The sequence below is a fragment of the Plecotus auritus genome (genome assembly GCF_963455305.1).
Source record: "Plecotus auritus genome assembly, chromosome: 9".
NCBI lineage: Eukaryota > Metazoa > Chordata > Mammalia > Chiroptera > Vespertilionidae > Plecotus > Plecotus auritus.
The window spans coordinates 104,941,781-104,962,740 of NC_137783.1; the positions used below are offsets into that span (position 1 = coordinate 104,941,781).

The 20,960-nt window shown below is 36.7% G+C and overlaps 1 protein-coding gene across 1 annotated transcript in view; it reads left to right on the plus strand.

Moving 5' to 3' along the window:
- TENM4 (teneurin transmembrane protein 4) overlaps positions 1–20,960 on the plus strand; it is a 2,454,724-nt gene that overhangs the window by 975,178 nt on the left and 1,458,586 nt on the right. The window lies entirely within an intron of this gene.

Below are 20,960 nucleotides of genomic sequence, written 5' to 3' on the forward strand. Positions count from 1 at the left end.
CTTCCTAACAACCTCTGCTTTCTGTCTAATGTAGACACTCTTACTCTCTGGAAAAACCTTGATCAATGTCCTTTCCACCTTTCTTTGAAGGTTATGATCATAAATTTAGATCCCAACTTGACTACAAGCCCTCTATAGGCAGAGTCTACAACTTATCCTCTGCGCCAGAGTCTAGCTCATGTATAAATAGCTCAGATTAGTGGTCCACAGATGTTTACCTGCTAAATCTATAGATGATGGGTAGAAAGATGGGCAGATGGATACAAGAATAACTGTGTTGCTTTCTGTAAGCATATGGGATGATGCTTACACCTAGTAGGTACTTAATAAAAGTTTGAGTTAAATTGATATTCCAAATGTGAGGCAAAGTGAGTTATATGGAGAAGTATATAAGCTTGTACAAATATCATTAAGTGATTTAAAAAATAGAACTTGAGAGCTAGAAATATTTTAGAAATTAAGTAAAAATTGGAGAATTTTGGATTACCTATTTACATTTTTTCATCAGAGAAGGAACTGAACTTTGACTCACATAGAGCAATATTAGCTTTCCTAAAACTGCAGACAAGGTGACAGAAAATAGCATTTTCTTTATTCAGTGGTCACTTTTAAAGAAAGCCTAAAATTGTTATGTTATCTTAAAGTTAAAAAGCAAAAGTTCAGAAGCAATATGTGTTATTTAAAATAAAAAAGAATTGCAATCCTGGGGCATAGATTCAGGCAGAAACCCAAATTGTATCCTGATTATGGGATGAACGTACGGGGCTTTTATGAGAAAGCAAAGGGAAATAATTCCATGAATGAAAGGAATTTCTATTGGTGCTAATAAGCAAAGTTATTACTTAGCTGCCCATAGTTACATATTTATGGATTCTAAAGACTGTCTTTACTTGCCAGACCTCATAGTCAGAATGTGTGTGTGTGTTCTTTTTAGCTTCATAAAGAGTTGTTTATAAAACACTGTTGGTTTGGCTCAGTCCAAACCTTATTTTGTTCAATTCAAACATTCCAAGAGCTCAAGGAGTTCCTCTAGAATGGCTGTCCTAACTCCATTTTAAAATGGCTCCACTTAATCCAATTTTTTTTTCTATTTACCTCTTCTGACTGTAATCTCTCTTTGAAAGCATTATGCTGATCAGTTATTAAAAATATCATTGTTCTTCCATTACTGAGAAAGCTTATCCCTGGTATGCCATGCCTCTGTCAGTCCTTTGTTGCCAGGAAGGCTCATTCCCAGTATGTCATGCACCACATAGGATGGAAAGTGGTTTCTTTAGGTCACATTTGAGCAATAAGAGCACCAGAGTATGAAGGCTTCACCATCATGTTCCTTTAGGGACAAATGTCTTCTGTAATTACTTGAGGTTTCTCAGATGAAGCCTCATAGGCCTTAGTGATCAATCATCTCCAAGCTCTGAGTGACCATTTTCTGATTGGTGTCTTTTATGACATAGAGCTGTGAGAAACAGATGAAGTTTCATAGCAACAAAATTTCTACAATAACAAACAAAAGGCTAACTCCAATTTGAAGACTAGCCCTGAGCCAGGAGATAATGTGTGATGGTAGCCAGCTAAAAAGATCACGGGCCTGGAGATGTCAGTGGGCATTGCATTTAACCATTTGGCATGTGCCTGCATTTTATCTAGCTCTGTCTCTATTTTACCAGAGGTAGACCTATGGTGCAAGCAATCCGGTATTTAATGAGTCATTTCCATGGAAACAAAGGAAAAATAAAGGTTAATGTTTAGAAACCAATTTCTTAACCTAGGGGCAGCCAGTCAAGGAGATGCCAGAGTAGAAGCAACTTTTGCAGTTTAGAATGTCTCTGATGATGTCATCAATTGTTTAGGTAAGCTTTCATTGAGTGCATTACACAGTGTCAGGCACAAAGATTTTGTAAGCATGAGTTACTGTAGTTATTTCTCTGAAATTTGTATCAAGTCATTTATAGTCAGTTTGCAAGGCTTCAGGGGAAAAAGCAATTTTTTTTTTAGTTCTCAATTATTTCAAGTCAAAGGTAAAAGACAAATTGTATACTTTAGTTTAGAGAGTGGTAACCAAATAATTGAGGAAACTAGGAGGATTTAGGATTCAGTCTAGTTTACAGGTAGAAAACAAAACCTAAATACAACAAAACTAATAATATCCATATGTATTATAGTTTCTATTGAAACATAGTTTCTCTCTCTATGATCATTTCTACTTATACCAAAAATATTTTGTAAACAAATTACTTTTACTATTATTAGGTCTCATTTCCATAAACTTGGCCTGATAATATATATAACTACAGTTAAGTATGACAATTGATCATACAGCCTCTTTTAAATCTGCTTTACTAGAACTTTTCATTAGGAATATCCAGATTGAAATTTTTATAGGCTAAAAGTTAAAGCCAAATACTTGCCATCTGACTTTGCCTATAGTATCTTTAGATTTGGGTTAATTCCTCTCTTCTCAAAGACTACAAGATATCCTGATCTTTCTGTGCCTGTTAGGAAGTAATCTTTTTTTTTTCACCTGCTAAGGCTGCTGGGAACCCTATAAGCAAGGTGCTAGGAAGATTTTTTTTTTTTTTCCCAAGGAGGCTTTATTCGCTTTCATAAATCAATCTTAGCTTTTAAAATTTGTCTGAAGATATTTGAGTCTATGTATGTCTCTCTTATACATGACATTCCAATCAAAGCCTTGGTAATATAGTCCCTGTTTCTACTTTGTCCTGTTAGAAAAAGAACATATTCTTATTGAATTTATGTAAATAAGTATAAAACCATGAAAACGGGAATACTCAATTACTAAATTTCCAAATTTTTGGAGGTTTCAGATAGGGAAAACAACATAAATGTTCCACTTCTGCTCACAAATGTATATTTACCAAAGTGCTGTAATTTATAAGTAACTTAAGACAAAAAGAGAAAAAGCTGTCCTAAATCTGAAGAAACAAACCATAAAAATTCAGCAATTTTTAAACAAAAAGTCATAAAAGTTGTAATAGTTTTTATTTGTTTATTCAGTCCCAAGTAATTAATTTTTATTGATCTTGATACTTTGTATGAGTATAGTTTTTCTTACAGTTTTGTAAATTCTTACCCAGTTCAGTGGTGTGATCTGAAAGGTATTAGATAAATGTATTATATAGTACTTTCCATGAATTTCTTTGAAGTTGAACCCCATTTGTAAAATCAACAGTGTAAAACAATAATTGTGTATAAATAACAAAGACTTAAAATGGCATGGTTAAAGATATGATTCATTGTAAGGCAATTGACACAGAAGTTTGCTTATTTCCAAGACACACAGCATTTTAAGATAACAACTAGAATTTCAAATGAAAATATTATACCAGAGCACTTTAATTTTTGTTAGAAAATTTAAATAATTTCTGGAACATTTATATTAATTATATATTAATTCGTGCACAGGTAGGATCCCTAGCGGCTGCTGCTGCCAGCCTGGGCCTTCCTTCATTCCACGCTGTCCCCTGGTGGTCAGTGCACATCATAGCAAGCCATCAAACTCCCACTTTGTGGAACTCCTGAGGGCACACTTTGCATATTAGGCTTTTATATATATAGATTATTTGAAAATGCTTCCAATGTAACTTTAGCATGTGAAATAGGCCTAATTAATTTAATTTCCTACCCACCCCCTCATTTATAAGGAAAGAAAATAGCTTTTGAAATATACCAGGAATCCTCTGAAAATTTTCAAAATTAGTTCTTTTAGATTTGATTTAGGGGAAGTTTGTCAGAAATATCAAAGAGGTTTTAAACACTTGGCCATATAGGATCATAGGTCTCTGCAAAATGATATTTAGTTACCCATTTAACCACAGTGACAAAGATTTCATGGGCAAATACAAAAAAAGTAAACAGTTTTTAGAAAATTTAGCTCTTTTAATATTAAAAAGACTCAGTTTAGTTAGGTAATGGAAGACCTGATGATGACGGATACAGGAAATCATTTTATTAAAACACAAAATCTTTGCTTTTGTTTTATAATCTCTTATTAAAATCATACCAATAGTACAGAAAAATGTTGTGCTTTTAGCAGATAAAAGAATTTAAAGTTTTAGTTTTTATAAATATACCATTGATATAAAAGCTTGTGGTAAATTTATTTAATCTTATCCAACTTGATCACACATAAATTTCTTTCTCAAGATTTCTCTTAACGGCCCTTCTACAACTTCCTATGTTCATTTTAGTGTGTCTTTTGTTGTCTTAGCCATCAGCAATACCCAACTTTATTTTAAGACAGAATTGTTTTCTTTTATTTCTCTCAAAAATGAATCTCCATAGCTTATACCTTCTTTTACAAAAATATATATTAACTTCCTTCCATGTTAATTAAAATTATTAACCCTAAGAAAATTTGATTTCTAGTGAAAACTAAGAAATAATTATTATTTGTCATCTCAGCATTCTATAGATTGCCAAACTTATGAATACATATCATAATCTCTAGAAACATATACTTTCAAAGCAAAACAGAATATATATTTTAACAGATGCAAATTTATTTTTTTAGTTTCTTTGTTTGCCAAAAGTAAGCAAACTTAGACTTATTTAATAATTAATGTTTCAGTGTTTTATCTTACTTGGAACTTATCTGCATATGCAAAAAAATTAACATTTAATTCAACTTAGCAAAACTCTATAGTTTTAGTTACCAAAAGACTTTGGGAAATTACTTTTAAATAATATAGTATAATGCACAATTATTGCTAAAAAGTTTTATTCTTCTTATATTTATTTAATTTTTTGGTTCTTAACAATTATGTTTAGAGTATCCAGGAAAACTTTGAGACATTAGACAAAAGTCAGTTATTATTCCAGTCTGTTTTTTTCTGCTGACAAATTTTGTAACAGAGATAACATAAACTGATTTCAGTAAATACAAGTAAAAAATATATTAAAGTTGATAATACTCTAAAGGCTTGCTTTTCTTTTAATCCTCACCCAATGATATGTTTTTATTGATTTCAGAAAAAGAGGAAGGGAAAGAGAGAGAGAGAAATCTATGTGAGAGAGAAACATCAATCTGTTGCCTCCTGTATTGAAAGGATAAAACTTCCAACCTAGGTATGTGTTCGGACCAGGAATCTAATCTGCAATTTTGATCTATGGGACAATGCTCCAATCAACTGAGAAACCCAGCCAGGGCAATGCTTGTTTTTTAAATTAAAGCAACTTTAATACCAAATAATTTTCTGGGACCTAAAAAAAATATTTGGGTCACTGGTTTCTATATCACAGTTACACTTATTTGTTCAGATGGCTAAGGCTTTTATGAACTTATGGAAATGACTTTAAGATTTGTATTTGCTCTTGACAAACAATTTTAAGGATGCTAATATTGGGAAGAGGGACTAGATTTAGGCAAGAGAGCTTATTCAGCCTGTTTTCCTTTTTTAAAAAAATCTCTTCTTTCCCATTTCCCCCCTTGGTTTCAGTTTCCTGTGATTAAATTAACCTGGGCTCTATCTGAGAGTTATTTTGTGTTTACATTCCTGCTTTTGAAGAGATTTACCAGGCAAAGTTTTCACTGATCTAGTTTCTGATTATTTATAGGAAAGCCTGGGAAATAGCTGAACAGGCCTACAAATTCCTATCAGACTTTAAATACCAGCTTTCAATTCTGCCTAATTTGTGATCATAGAGTTATTAAAATTTTTAAAAGATCTTGTCATGCCCTTACTGGTTTGGCTCAGTGGATAGAGCATCGGCCTGCGGACTGAAGGGTCCCAGGTTCGATTCCGGTCAAGGGCATGTATCTTGTTTGCGGGCACATCCCCAGTGGGGAGTGTGCAGGAGGCAGCTGAATTGATGTTTCTCTCTCATCAATGTTTCTGACGCTCTATCCCTCTCCCTTCCTCTCTGTAAAAAATCAATAAAATATATATTTAAAAAAAATAAAAGATCTTGTCATGTTTTAAGTGGGGCAAACTGTAAAACATTCTGAAGCCTTATTGGCACTATTGCTTTTAAATGTCTACATTTAGGTTAGCTACTATTCAAATGGCCAAATTTTGTTTGTTTGTTTTTTAGTATCTTTGTAGAGCTGGTTTTGACTTTCAGACACTTCTGCATACCAATTAAAGAACAAATTCTGTTGTTTTCAAGGAGTTTGGAATCCTTTTTTTAAAGGGGGCCCCTTAAGATGGACTTACCTAAAACAAAGGTTTCCCAGAATGGCCATTAGAGTTTTGAATTATTTAAGCTAAGTTGTTCAATAAATACAATTTTATAAAAAGAAGGAATGAATTTCTTTTGGTGCTTATATTTTAAAGAATATTGATTCTCATAATCAGAGTGTATGCTTTCCTCTTAGCTTTACAAATGGTTGTTTGTAAAACAATGTTGTTGTTGTTTTAATATATTTTTATTGATTTCAAAGAGGAATGGAGAGGGAGAAGGAAAGGGAGAGAAACATTAATGATGAGAGAGAATCACTGATCGGCTGCCTCCTATATGCCCCACACTTGGGATCAAGCATGCACATTGGTCAAATGCCCTGATCTGGAATTGAACTGCAACCTCCCGGTTCATAGGTCAGTGCTCAACCATTGAACCATGCCAGCCGGGCTATAATACAATGTTGATATGACTTAGTCCAAATGTTATTTTGCCCACTTCAAACATTCTGAATTTACAAAGGGTAAAACGTACAATGCAGTTTTTCTGGAATGGCTTCCCTGACTCCATTTTAAAATGGATTCACTTATGACAACTTTTTACATTTGGATCACATCATATTTGATCTATTAACTAATAGTTTTTTCTCTAACTTTCTTGTAGTGGATTTGGAGTCAGAACAACTTACAAAGAAGTTTCTGACTCTACTATAATTAACTGTATGGTTAAAACTGTATTGAATGCAAACATTGAATAAGCAAATGCTTATTGAGTGCCTGCTATGTGGCAGACAATATTCCAACTCCCAGATTCTCAAAATCACTCGATGAAATATACATTTTTTCCACATTACTGATTTAACTGGCTACACTGGAGCATAGAGTTGTTAGGAAACTTTCCCCAGGTCACAAAGCTACCATATTAGTTTGCTATTTCTGCTGTAACAAATTGCCACAAACTTGGTGGCTCAAAACTACACAAATTTACAGTTGACGTACAATATTACATTGGTTGTAGGTGTACACCCCAGTGATTAGACATTATGTAACTTACCTAATGATCATTCCAATAAAGCTCATCCCCACCTGACACCATCCACAGTTATTAGAATATTATTGACTCTATTCCCTGTGCTGTACTTTACATCCCCATGAGTATTCGGTGACAACTAGTTTGTACTTCTTTATTCCTCCACCTTTAATTGAAAAATTAAAAATATTGATTTAAATAAACATTTTCTAAAAACCTACATAAATGTATTATCTCACAGTACTGGAGGCAAGAAGGCTGCCATTTTCTTTTTCCTGTAGGCTAAGTCAAGGTGCCAGCAGGACTAGTTCTACCTGGAGATTGAAGAGAAGAATCTGTTGCCTTGACTTTTCAATCTTCTGGAGGTTGACTGCATGCCTTATCTCATGACCCCTTCCTTGCATCACTCCAGCCTCTTCATTTCAACACTATATCTCCTACCTCCTCTGCTGTATTTAATCTCTATCTGTTTCCTTCTGAGAAGGACATGGATGAATATATTTAGGCCCTTTTCAGATAATCCAGAATTATGTCCCTATCTCAGGATCCTTGAACCTAATTGCATCTGTAAAGTCACTTTTGCCATGTAAGGTAATACTCACAGGTTCAAAAGATTTAGATGTGGGTATATTTGGGAACCACTATTTAGCCTACTAAAGCTACTACTAAGTTTTGGATCTAGGATTCAATTCAGGAATTTTGGTGATATGGATATTTGGTCAAATCACTAGTGGGCCATGGTACCTCTCAGATAACAGAACAGATTCTCAGAAAACAAGAACTTTAAGAAAGAAGATCCTACTCAATATCTTACCTAATAATAGACAAACATGTAAATTGACCATACCTCCTCTACGCCACCAGCCAATCAGGAGTGATATACAAATTAATCCAACAAAGATGGCAGTTAATTTGCATACTCAGCCACCAAGTGACGGGGACAGGATGCAGGCGTTCTGACCCACCCCCAGTCTCTCAGGGCCTCTGGCAGCTTGGGAAGGAGGGGCCAGAGCGGAAAGGGGCTGGGCCGGAGTGGAAAGGCGGTGCTGGCAGCCAGGGAAAGGAAAGCCCGTTCTAGCATGAATCTTCGTGCATCAGGCTTCTAGTAGCCTAATAAAGTGGAATAAAGTGCCTTATGAATTCCAAGAGAAGGATGAAACAGAACCTCAGAAAAAGCCCAGACAGTTATGAGAAACTCCTAGGACATACATTTCTGGGTCTGTGTGGGTGTCTTATCCATTCTTTTCTCTCTGTAGCTCACCTTTCTCTGCTTTCTGTGGTCCACAGGCAGGGAACTATCACAGCTCAGTTTTACAAGTTTCAAGTTCTAGCTACAATACAAAACACAAATGTGTCCTTTTTCTCTCTCTTGTAAGTGACCACTGGATTTAATTAATTATAGCCCCTAATAATAGTAGAGGCAAAGCAGACAAAACAGCTATTATCACTGTCATGCACTTAGCCGGAATAGCAGAATGGCACTTATTCAAGTTCAAAGATATTCCCAAACATTCTGAGTATTAAGCAAATCAGGATGTTTTTAGAATCCATAATATGGATACTCCATAGCAATGAGGCTTAATGTACAAGTTACCTAGAACTATATTGAGCAAAAAGAAAGAGCATCAGATCCTGTAGAAAATGTATAAATCCTGGAATAAGTCGGACTTTGAATCTTGCCTCCCTCACTTTTTACCTGTATATTTTGCTTTTTGCTCCTCCATTTTAAAGTAATAACTGCTTTATAGGGATATTCAAAGCACTTTGTTAATATATGTAGAGTCTGACACATAGCAAGAGCTCAACCATAATCCTCTTATTATTCCTTTTTCTTCTGCCTTAGTCACTTTTTACTTGGACTCTATACTCATATTACTCTGAATAGCAGACCATATTAACAAGCTACCACCAATCCAACTACTCTTGGCTGACCCACAGTTACCCTTCACATGTGTTGCTCAGAAAACAAGTTGAACAAACATCAAATGCTTCATGCAAATCCTTTCATTGTCCATATGTTCTAAAAGCCTTTGGCCCAATTCCTCAAACTATCTGCATGAGGTATGACTATTTGAAAAATCTAAATTTTAGATAGAGTTTCTGCATCTCCCAAAAACAACCAAGACATCACAGACAGCACAGGCCATGACCATAAGGAAATTAAAATTTCTATCCCATGGGGTGCCTGGGAGTGAACCTATAATCAGAAACAGAGGGTGGTGAGAAGGAATCTGACTTTAATGAGGACATCTGTTAGAAACACGGGAATTGGAAACCACAGGAGACTTGGTGGGGATGTGAGGAAGCCAGGGGTAGAAGGCATGGCCACTGGCATGGATGAAACAAGGGAAATACCTAAATGATGTCTTCCAACAACCCTGATGGGATTGCAAAAACGAGGACATGAATCCAGGTTTAATTGAATTGTAGAAAGCATAGAGTATATTCTATAGTTAATAATGCCAATTTAAAATTTAAAAATTTTAAATAATATCTAGCATAATATCTGAAACCAATATACACTAAATTATATTTTTTGGGTAAATCTACTTATGTAATAGTAATAAATGTCATTTATTTCTTGTGTAATCTCAATACCTAATACTTCATTAAAATAAAGTCATAAATTAGAAAAAAAGGAATTAATAAATATAGGCAGAAAATGATATATTAAAAAAACAGAAAAGCAATAAACTGGACAAGTAAATTTAAGAATTTATTTCTCTGGAAAGCAAACAAAAAACTATAGAAACTCCAGTGAACCTGATAAATACAAAGAAAAAATACAAATATGCAACATTTAACAGGCAAATTATGGCAGGAAGATTAGAAGTATCAAGGAAATAAAAAACCTAGTGCACAAGACTAAATAAATTATTTTTACAAATGGATGATTTTCTAAGAAAATATTTTATGAAATTTAACTTCATAAAGGACAGACAACCTGAGCAGTTGAAAAAAATTGAGAAAGTTATCATATATCCACAACCAGTAATGTGCTAGGACTGGCTAGCATCAGTCTGTGGAAAATGGCTGTTCATATCTCTTCCCACTTCCACGTTCAATGGCATCATGCTAATAAACTTGAAGACAGCTGCAGTGGGAGTACTGACATTATGGAAGTCATCAAATCCCACAAATCAGAGACTTCTTTTCCCCCTAAAGAATTACATATTAAGCTTTTAATAACAGCATATCACTAATTATAGTTCTGAGTTATGAAATATCAGGTCTAGATGAATTAACTACTCAAATTTTTAAGGAGCAGCCATGTTAGTAATTTGAAAAATGTTCCAGAGCAAAAAGAAAATACTTTCAAATCTTTTTAAAAAATATATATTTTATTGATTTTTTTTACAGAGAGGGAGGGGGACAGAGAGTTAGAAACATCGATGAGAAAGAAACATCGATCCGCTGCCTCTTGCACACCCCCCACTGGGGATATGCCCACAACCAAGGTACATGCCCTTGACTGGAATGGAACATGGGACCCTTCAGTCCGCAGGCTGATGCTCTATCCACTGAGCCAAACCAGTCAGGGCAATGCTTTCCAATCTTTGTGTAACAAGTCCTACACTGATACCAAAACAAATGCATACAGCTGAAAGACTTATCTTTTTCTTGTATTTTAATGCAAAACAGAAACACAAGTAAAATTAAAGCAAAAAGAACCCCACAGTTAATTATAAATAAATGTAACCCAGCCACCTGGGGTTCATTCCTAGATAGCCAGGATTGTTCCATAATAGGAACTCCAATAATTCAATACATATTAATAATATATCGATTGAGAAAATTTGAGCTCTGTCCTCATGTGACTGAGGTGGACAGATAAAGAAGCAATACAAAATAATGTATAATTAAAAAGAAAAAATACGTTATTAGGGAAGAAATTTTAAACTCTTTCCATCAAAAGGACTTAAAGTACTACCTTCTACTGATTCAGCTACACAAATATATGCAAAAGTAAACATGAACAAGTATAGAAGTCCCCCTTTGCTTCAGTTTGGAGCCATATATGCTACACATCTTAGACTATCTCTATTAGCTTAACTTCAGACAGTTATTATAATGAAAGAAAAAAGAGAGAAAATAAAGATTGTGAAAATGGTGATGAAAATAGCAGAAAGAGGAGAGGAAGGAAAGGGGGAGAGAAGGTTAAAAGAAAGTAAGGCAATAGAGAAGAAAGGAAGGAGAGAGGAAGGAAAGGAGGCATGAAACACTGAAAATAAAATAAGGAAGGAAAAATAATGCATTAGGCTTTTTTTCCTCCTTTCTGGTTTAAAAGCTTCCTAAGGAGCTTGGTCACATTTGATTCCTTGGAAAGCAGCATCACCTTCCCATTCAGAGGGGTCCATTAAAGCACAAAAGCTCTGACAGGGCCCAGGCTCCACCAGCCAGGAGGAGGCAGATAATGAGGGGGAATGAACAGACACAGCTCTGAGGCTTGCTGTGGGGTGGTCAAGTTCTTGCCAAGTCAATCAAGGCCAGCAGGGTCACAAGAGCCTGAGCTTGGCAGCAGGCAGAACATGCCTCTGTGCTTCTAATTGCAGCTGTTAACTTTCCTGGAGAGTTTGGATAAGGGAAAGGGGCAGGGCTCTTGAAAATAGCTTAGCATCTCTTAGCTGACCAAATCTTCCCACAGGGCCTAAAGACAAAGTAAATGCTAGTAGCCTTTTCTTAAACCAAAGAAGTACAAGCCAAAGGAGGGATGAGAAAAGGGAGGGCTATCAATTATCTCCTGATTTTTGTTTCTTTCATTAATTTGACAGGGAAGGTATTAATGTTTTTGACTATAGTATCCAGGCAGTATCTGCACCTATTAATCTGCTTTGCTCTGATAATATTCCTAAGAGTTGTTCTTATCATAAAAGGAAGTGGAGGAGGAGGAAAGGAGGGAGAGACATCGTATTAGTGGTTGAAATAGTTACAGAAGTGGTTGTACAAGAATAGTAGTGGTGTTGGTAATAGGACAAATTATGGTTTTAGTTATTAGAACTCAATCATTCAGACCTCTTTTGACTAAAAACCCAAGGTGCTAGGTAACATATATGCAGAATATCACAAAGGTATTGATTACATAGCTGGGTTTGGAATGAGGAACCTGGTTTGCACAAAGCAGTTACAGAAGCAAAATTGAGCAAGTTAGTAATCTATAGTTTTTGGTCTACGGATCACTGAATCAACAGAAACACATTATCTGGGGCCACCAAGGCAATTTAGAATAATTGTGCTGTCCAGATTCCGGGATGACTGAGTCAACTGGAATGCATTATCTGTAGCTACTGAATTGTGCTGTTCTGATTCTGGGACCACTGAGTCAACTGGAACGCATTATCTATAGCTACTGAGGCAATTTAGGGTAATTGTTCTGTTCTGATTCCGGGACCACTGAGTCAACTGAAACTCATTATCTGTAGCTACTGAGACCATTTAGGGTAATTGAGCTGTCCTGGTTCCCAGAAGAATGTGCTTCGATAACCAGTGAAATCACAATCAATGGGATATTCAAACCACCATCAATGGATTATTCAATCGATTGGGATAACATACATAAGTTCAGAAAATAAAAATAACTTTTCTATTGTTTTAAGAAGCAAATAAGTACAGAAGCCAAACAGCAGGGTTAAAATATTAAACAGCAATTTTTACCCAAGCATGGTTGCCACCATGCTTCAATTGTATCCTGGGGATTCACAGCCACTGGGCCTAGATATTTCCAACATTTAAAGGAAAATATAAAATTGGGAAACCTGTTTCTATAGACTGAATGTTTGTATCCTCTCAAAATTCATATTGTTAAAATGCAATCCCCAGTGTAAAGGTATTTGGAGGTGAGGACTATTGGATATTATTTGGTCATGAAGATTGACCCCTCATAAATGGGATTACTGCCTTATGAAAGAGACCCCAGAAAATTTCCATGTCCCTTCTGCCATGTGAACATAGCAAAAAGATAGCTGTCTATGAACAGGAAACAGGCTCTTACAGCAGTGGTCGGCAAACTCATTAGTCAACAGAGCGGCAAACCACGGCTCAGGAGCCTCATGTGGCTTGCCCGCCACAGTTTGCCGACCACGGGACTAAGACACCTATGAATGTAATCCTTTGTCATACATGATTCCGGGGTCCTGACCACATGCTTGGCTCTGTACTGGGTGCTGGGGGGAAGGAGGTAGATGCAGGTGACCAGATCAGGACCTGCCCTTGGAAACACAAGAGTTCATAGAGAAATGGGACTTGTATGATATAACTTCAATTTGGGGCTCAAAATATGGGAGAGAAAGACAGGGGTAAAGTGTTCCTGATGCACCAAGGAGAGAGAAATACTTTCCTGCTAAAATTTGAGAAGTCTTCATGGAAGATGTGAATTATTGGAACTGACTCTTAAGTTTGGGGAATGTTTAGACCTGGTGAGGGTAGGTGAGGGAGTACTAGTATATTTCTGTTGGGATGAGAAACTTGAACACAAACTCAAGGTCATGGTTGTGCTAGAAATTAGGGAGCCAGAGGCCATACTAATAAACATACACCTTTGGCTAATGCCAGTCACTGTTCTTAATACATATTTACTGTAGCCCTCATGACAGCTTAATAAAATGTACATCATTATTATCTCAATTTAAGATATGAAGAAATCAGGATCACACAACTATTTATCAAAGGAGACTATTTCTGCCCTTTGAACATATATATACATGTATCAAGATGCAGTTAAATTAATGGGTGAACAAGATTCTTAGGGAGCACAGAAAGCCACTCCTATTCTACATGGAAGAGGAGTTACAAAGGAGGCATATCTTCACCAAAAAGAAAATGAGGCAGCAGAGAGTGGAATTGGTGAATTATAGGCTGAAGAAATCAGCATGTGAAAAGGTTGGCTTAAACACAGGATTTAAAGTGAATAGTAGGAACTTCAGAATAGCAAGTGTGAGGGTAAGAGGTCCATAGAGAAATGTGAAATAGGACTGTAGATACATGTAAGGTCCCACCACAAAGCTTCTTATACGAGGTTAAAGAGTTTCACCTTAATTATTAAGGTAATAGAGTTTTTAAAAGGGTTCAAAATTAAGGAGGGCCTGGATTGTCTTTCTTTCCTTAAGATCACTCTGGCTACAGTGTGAAAATTGGATGAGAGGTGAGACACGCAGCAGGTGACAATAGGAGGCTCTTACAGAAGTCCTTGATAGAGGTTCATGAGGTCATTGGGATGGAGATGAGGGAATAGATTCTGAAAACATTTAGGAAGTTAAATGGTCAGGATTCAGAAAATGCTTAGATGGGGGAGTGGAAGAAGGGATTAAGTTGAGGATGTCTCATGATTTAAAGACTAGTTAGATAAAAGAACCAACATCCAGGTTAGGAAATCCCAATGATAATGGCAATAATCATAACCTCTTAATGAGTCACATTGCCTCCTGCCATTTTTTGCTTTAGTTCATTTTTCATGATAGAGGTTTTATTATTTTTTTATGATGCTACAATTGTCATAACAATTGAAGTCCTTTTTTTTTTAAGCTTGGCCTTGAAGAAAGAAAGAGATGCACATACATAGATAAAGAAACAGACAAAGAGAGAGGGGGAAAGAGGGAAGAAAGGAGGAAAGGAGGAAGAGAAAATAAAACAAATAATTGAATGTTCAAAAATTTTAAGAGATTGAGAATTCTTATTGTATTATGTTTTGCTGCTACTTGAAACTAATGCTAAAAAGTAACATAAATTTATAGTTAGTTATTGTGTCCTTAATAATAGCCAAGAACATTGTTAGATACTTTTCACAAATTGTTTCATTTACTCCTCACAATAGTTCTTTTTAACAATCAGTTTATTATGCAATTATTGCCATTTTCAGATGAGGAAACTAAAGCTGAGAGTTTAAGTAATTAGATTAAGACCACATACCTAGTAAATGATAATTCTAAAATGTGAACAAGGCACTTTGACTCCAAGACAATCCTTCTTCCGTTTGTGTCATGACAAATCCATTTTAGACACTCAAGGAAGGAAAGTTTATATATGTCTAAGTGTGGATCTGATTTAAAGAAGAACTAGAGAGAAAAGGTGCCCTGGTATTCTCTTTATATCTCATGGCCAAACTCTGACAAGGTATGAGGACTGATGGATTTTGACATATGAACTGCATGTTCACCTGCTGTATAAATACAATTTCTGGAACCCTCAGAGTGGACCAAAATAGGTTCTATTTTTTTATTTCGTAAAACAAGCACTTGGCAAGTGCTGAATAATAAATATTGACAGCTGGGCAGCAGTCTTGGAGTGGCAGCACAGGAAAGCACTGGTAGTCTCAATATAGCCCTGGACTAGAGAGACCCACCAAGACTGAGTCAGCCCTACCTGGACAATGGGGTCATTTTGAGGATGACTTTCTGAATGTCTACTCTCATTACTTTGTTTCTTCTCCCTTGTCACCAATGCAAAACCCTGTTTTTAGCTGGTCTTGACATCTGTCTCTTCTCTACTTGGCTTACAGTAGCTCCTAATGACAGGCCTGAACACACCCTCCCCATGGATCAATGATGATTTCCAGAACCCAGGTACTGTGTTCCTGGCCCTGACATCTAGCATCAGGCATGTGATTATCATTCAGTCCTGTGCTAACCCAGTGTGAGGTCTATGACTTTTTTCGTGTGGGTATATCCTGGGAGAAAATGTGATGGAAACATAGATGCACTGACCAACAAACCTTTATTGAATTTGAAGATAAAGCTACAAATATATTATTAGGTATATTAAATATATACACATATAGATTTGTATGAAAATCCAGTTATATATATTGCAAAAGATTATTTGGGTGGTGGGCACACAGTGCAATATATAGATCTTATAACATAGAAATTCACACCTGAAAACTATATATGTATATGATCCTATTAACCAACTATTAACCAATGTCACCCCAATAAATTTAATAAAAAATGTTAGCAGTGTAAGTAAATATATATATATATATATATATATATATATATATATATATATGGAGAGAGAGAGAGAGAGAGAGGGAGAATCTCATTATAGATAGAAAAATAGATGTCAATGAAGAAGAGATTCACATGAAATTATTTGGAAGGCATTAAAAAAACTCACAGCACTGAGCCATAAGAATCTTCCTTTTCAGGCCCTCCTTATCTTTCTCCTTCAATGTCTAACATAGATATTGCTTTCTCCACAAATAATATGCATGACTGTCCTAATGCAATATGAAGGTGTTCTCATTAGAAACTCCACTTTTTAAAATATTTTTATTGACTTCAGAGAGGAAGGGAGAGGGAACGAGAGACAGAAACATCAATGATAAGAGAATCATTGATTGGCTGCCTCCCACATGCCCCCTTCTGGAAATCAAGCCTGCAAGCTAAGCATGTGCCCTGTCTGGGAATTGAACCATGACCTCTTGGTTCATAGGTTCATGCTCAACACTGAGCCACACCGGCTGGGTAAAACTTTACTTATTAATTTATTAAACTACTTGTAGAGCCCCAAGCCGATATAAAGAATGAAAGGGGTACATTTCCTTACCCCCAAGGAACTCTAATTTAGTAACAGTGATGGACAAATAAAAAAGTAACCAAGGGTGTAGGTAGGTATGAACAGAAGATTTTTAGGGCAGTGAAATCACTCTGTATGGTCCTATAATGATGGATACATGCCATTGTTCATTTCTCCAAACACCTAGAATACATAGCATCAAGAATGAATAAACCTTAATGTAAATTATGGATTTGGGGGGATTTCGATGTATTGGTGTAGGTTCAACAATTGCAACAAATGTACCACTCTGGTGGGGGATGTTGTAATAGGGAAGGATATGCATGTGCGACTCTAAAAAGATAGTCCAACAAAATAAACCAAAATAACTAAGTACCCAAGACTCCATGGCTGGTGTTATGACATAGGTAGAATCGGATGTTCTGATCACTCAGACAAAGGCTAACTGCTTCATAGCACCTTGCCACTCCTCCTCCACACACTGGGCATATTGTTCTCTGTACAGGCATGTGGAGACCTTAATATGCGTCCCTTTCTCCTTCCCTTCCCTTCCTTCCTTCCTTCCTTCCTTCCTTCCTTCCTTCCTTCCTTCCTTCCTTCCTTCCTTCCTGCTTTCCTTCCTTCCTGTTTTCCTTCCTTCCCTCCCACAAATATACCATGATGTTATACAATGTATACATTACACAGCCATACTTTAGATACATTGAGGGTGAAAACGGATGAGCCACAACCCATCCTCAAGGAAAATACAGTTTTTATAGAAAATAAGAGAGAAAAAGAAATATATTATAAACCAGCTAAATTTCTTTAAAATGCCAGAGGGGACAGTGCTCCCCTCTACCTAGAAAGATGAAAGACTGTTTCCAAGGGGAGGTAGTAAATGAAAATAACAACTACTGCTACTATTACTGCTACTAAATCAGTAACAATCCTTGCCTTCTTAAAGATTGCAGTGTATAAGGCATGTTCCATACATTATCTCATTTAACCCTCCAACCTCTCTCTAATTATCTGCCTCAAGTCTCTTACCCACCAAGAGATACTATCTGCCGCAACCCCTCTGGACTTCCACCACATGGAGCACACTATGCACATTTGGGAATGAAAGAGGCATTTGAATGTAGTGAACAATGAGAATGAGGCCCTAGAGGAACAAAGTTTGTGGTACATCAGGACATGGTAAAGTATTTTATTAAGCTAATTTGAAAAATAAATTAGGTAGGTGCATGTATATAAGCACACATAAACTCTATTTTGGGGGTCTGTGATTTCTTCAGGCTTAATTAATCTGGTTCATGTAGTATCGGCTCTTGGAATTAGATAGACTTCATTTTTATTCTCAGCTCTACCACTCTCCAGTCGAGGGACTTCCCAGAGTTATTAAACCTCTCCAAATCTTAATTTCCTCATCTGCGCAAAGTGCACAATTATGTCTTTTCCCATGATTGCTGTGAAGATTGAGATGACATATAAGACATGCCTGTCAGAGGGTTTGGCAAGTAGTAGAAACTCAACAAATGTAAAATGTCAAAAATGCTACCTACTTTAAGGTTTGTTGTGAAGCTTATATATCACCTATGCATGTGGGTGACAGATGCTGGGATCAGTAAATACAGCCTCCCTTTCTCCATTGGGGAGAAAGTGTCAAGGAGACAGGTGAGGGTTCTTGGAGCAGCTGTGGCACACATGAGGCTCCCTGAGGAATCAGATGCCTCTCAAATTGTCCAGGTGTTGCCCTGCCTGAAGGCTGCAGAGAGGAGGGGCCCCTGGAGCTCCCGCTCCATCCTCCTACCTGCGTGCCCTTTCCCCAGCACAGCATAAGCTGGGAAGGAGGACTGGCTCATGCTTTGCAAAGTTTCGCACAAACCTCTTTCTTCTGAGTACAAATATTATGTGCCTGCCGTGTGTGGATACTTGGTAAGGTTCTTTTTATTCTTTCCTTATTTTAATTAGTTCAATGCATTCAAGCTTGGGACTAAGCAAAGCTGGGAATGTCCTTTGTACCTACACTCTGCCTGGAAATGAGGACAAAAGAAAAATGAGTTTCTGTTTATGTGCTTCATTCATTCTATACATCTTTAGCTGGTGTCTGCTGAGTTCAAGGAACTTTGCTTATTATAGCTCATAGGAGAAAAAGGAAAAGAGAAAAGAACTTGAATTTTTGGAGCACCCACATGTACTGGGCTTCATGCTAGGCTTTCCCATAGTTTAAGTCTCACAACAACTGTGGAAAGATAGGGTGGGTCTAAGTAGCTTTTTCAAAGTCACTTACCCAGTAAGAGACAGAGCCAGAGATAAAAATAAAAACAAAAACAGGCCTTTCTAGTTCCAATAATCATGTTATAGGTTTTATGAAACTCTGTCTCTAAACTGCCTAATTTTTAGGTAAGAAAACTGAGTCCCAGGAAAACAAAGTACCAAGGGCTATATTCTGTAGCTAGTGACAAAGCTGGCATTCAAATAACAAATCCTCGACTCCTAGCCCAAAGAGATTTATTTTTATATCTGCTTACTTTCTTTTTATTTTAAAAAATAATTTAGAAATACTACTTTGTCTCTATTATAATGCAAGGCACTGCCTAAAGTACAGTGAAAGATACAACAGTAAAACTAATAGAAATCCTGGCCTTAGCACATCGACCACATAAATGAAGGGCATATGAGGTTTAAGGCACTAGTACCCTGAGAAAAGTACAAAGAAGTTTTAAGGGAGAGGTTTATAAAAATATGCTAAGGAATGTGACTGGGCTACTTTATATTAGATGATCAGGGAAGTCTTTTTGAGGAGTGACATTTACGTTAAGACCTGAAGGCCAGAGGGAAAGTGGATGCAGTAATTCCAAAGCAGAAGGGAAACAAGGTGAGTATGTCTGGAGCCCAGGGAGTAAGGGAGAGTGAGGAAGCAAAGTCAGAGAGAGGTCAAGGTAAAGATATTACATTTTATTACAAGCAAAAGGGGAAGCGCTTACAGCAGTGTAAGTAGGATTCTCACAGATTCACTCTGCATACTGTGTTGAGAATAGATTGTAAAGGGCCAAGTGTGGCTGTGAGGGGAAGAGTATGGAGTCCAGCAGAGCTGTCCCAGTGAAGCAGATGGTAACTCAGAGTTGGAGTGAAGAGGGAGAACAGTAAACACAGTCAAATTTATTTTCAAGGTGGAGTCAAAAGACAAGTATGTAAGCTCCATGAGGGTAGGGAGTTTTTGTTGTTCTATTAATATCTGTATCCTTAGTGCCTAGAACAGTGGTTCTCAACCTTTCTAATGCTGCGACCCTTTAATACAGTTCCTCATGTTGTGGTGACCACCAACCATAAAATTATTTTTGTTGCTACTTCATAACTGTAATTTTGCTACTGTTATGAATCGTAATGTAAATATCTGTGTTTTCTGATGGTCTTAGGCTCTACAGCAACGGTTCTCAACCTGGTGGTTGCGACCCACAGGTTGAGAACCGCTAGCAGGGTCGCCTAAGACCATCGGAAAACACAGATATTTACAGTATGACTCATAACAGTAGCAAAATTACAGTTATGAAGTAGCAATGAAAATAATTTTATGGTTGGGGGTCACCACAACATGAGGAACTGTATTAAAGGGCCACGGCATTAGAAAGGTTGAGAACCACTGGTCTAGAAGAATGACTGGCACATAGTAGGTGCTCAGTAAATACTGGCTGAAGAAGTGAGTTAAGTGGAAGTGCAGTGTCTTAGTTGGCTCAAGCTGCTATACGAAAACAACATAGTTGGAGTGGATTAAACAAGAAACATTTATTCCAAACATTGGTCCCAGAGGCTGAGAAACCCAAGATCAAGGTGCTAGCAGGTTTTGTGTAAGAGCTCTCTTTCTGATTTGTAGATAGCTGCTTTCTTGGTGAATCCTCACATGGAAGAGAGGATTATTTATTTATTTATTTATTTATTTATTTATTTATTTGTTTGTTTGTTTATGCATTAATTCCATCATGGAGGCTACACCTTTATGACCTCATCTAACCTTAAATACCTCCCAAAGGCCACACTTCCACATTGGGAATTAGGACTTCAGTGTGAACTTTGAGGAGAGCTAAACACACAGTTTATAACAGGGGAAAAAGGAAAAGTGTGGCATAAGAGCAGCTTATGTTTAGTTTAATCAACCAGGCGAGTGATTGTGCCATTTACTAAGGTTTGGAAGAAATTGGAAGCATATACAAGTGTTGTCAGTGATACTGTCAATTCTGAGATTCATCTTAGAATTCAAGTGGAGCTGTCCAGCAAGCATCCTGTGTATGAGTCTGCTCCTC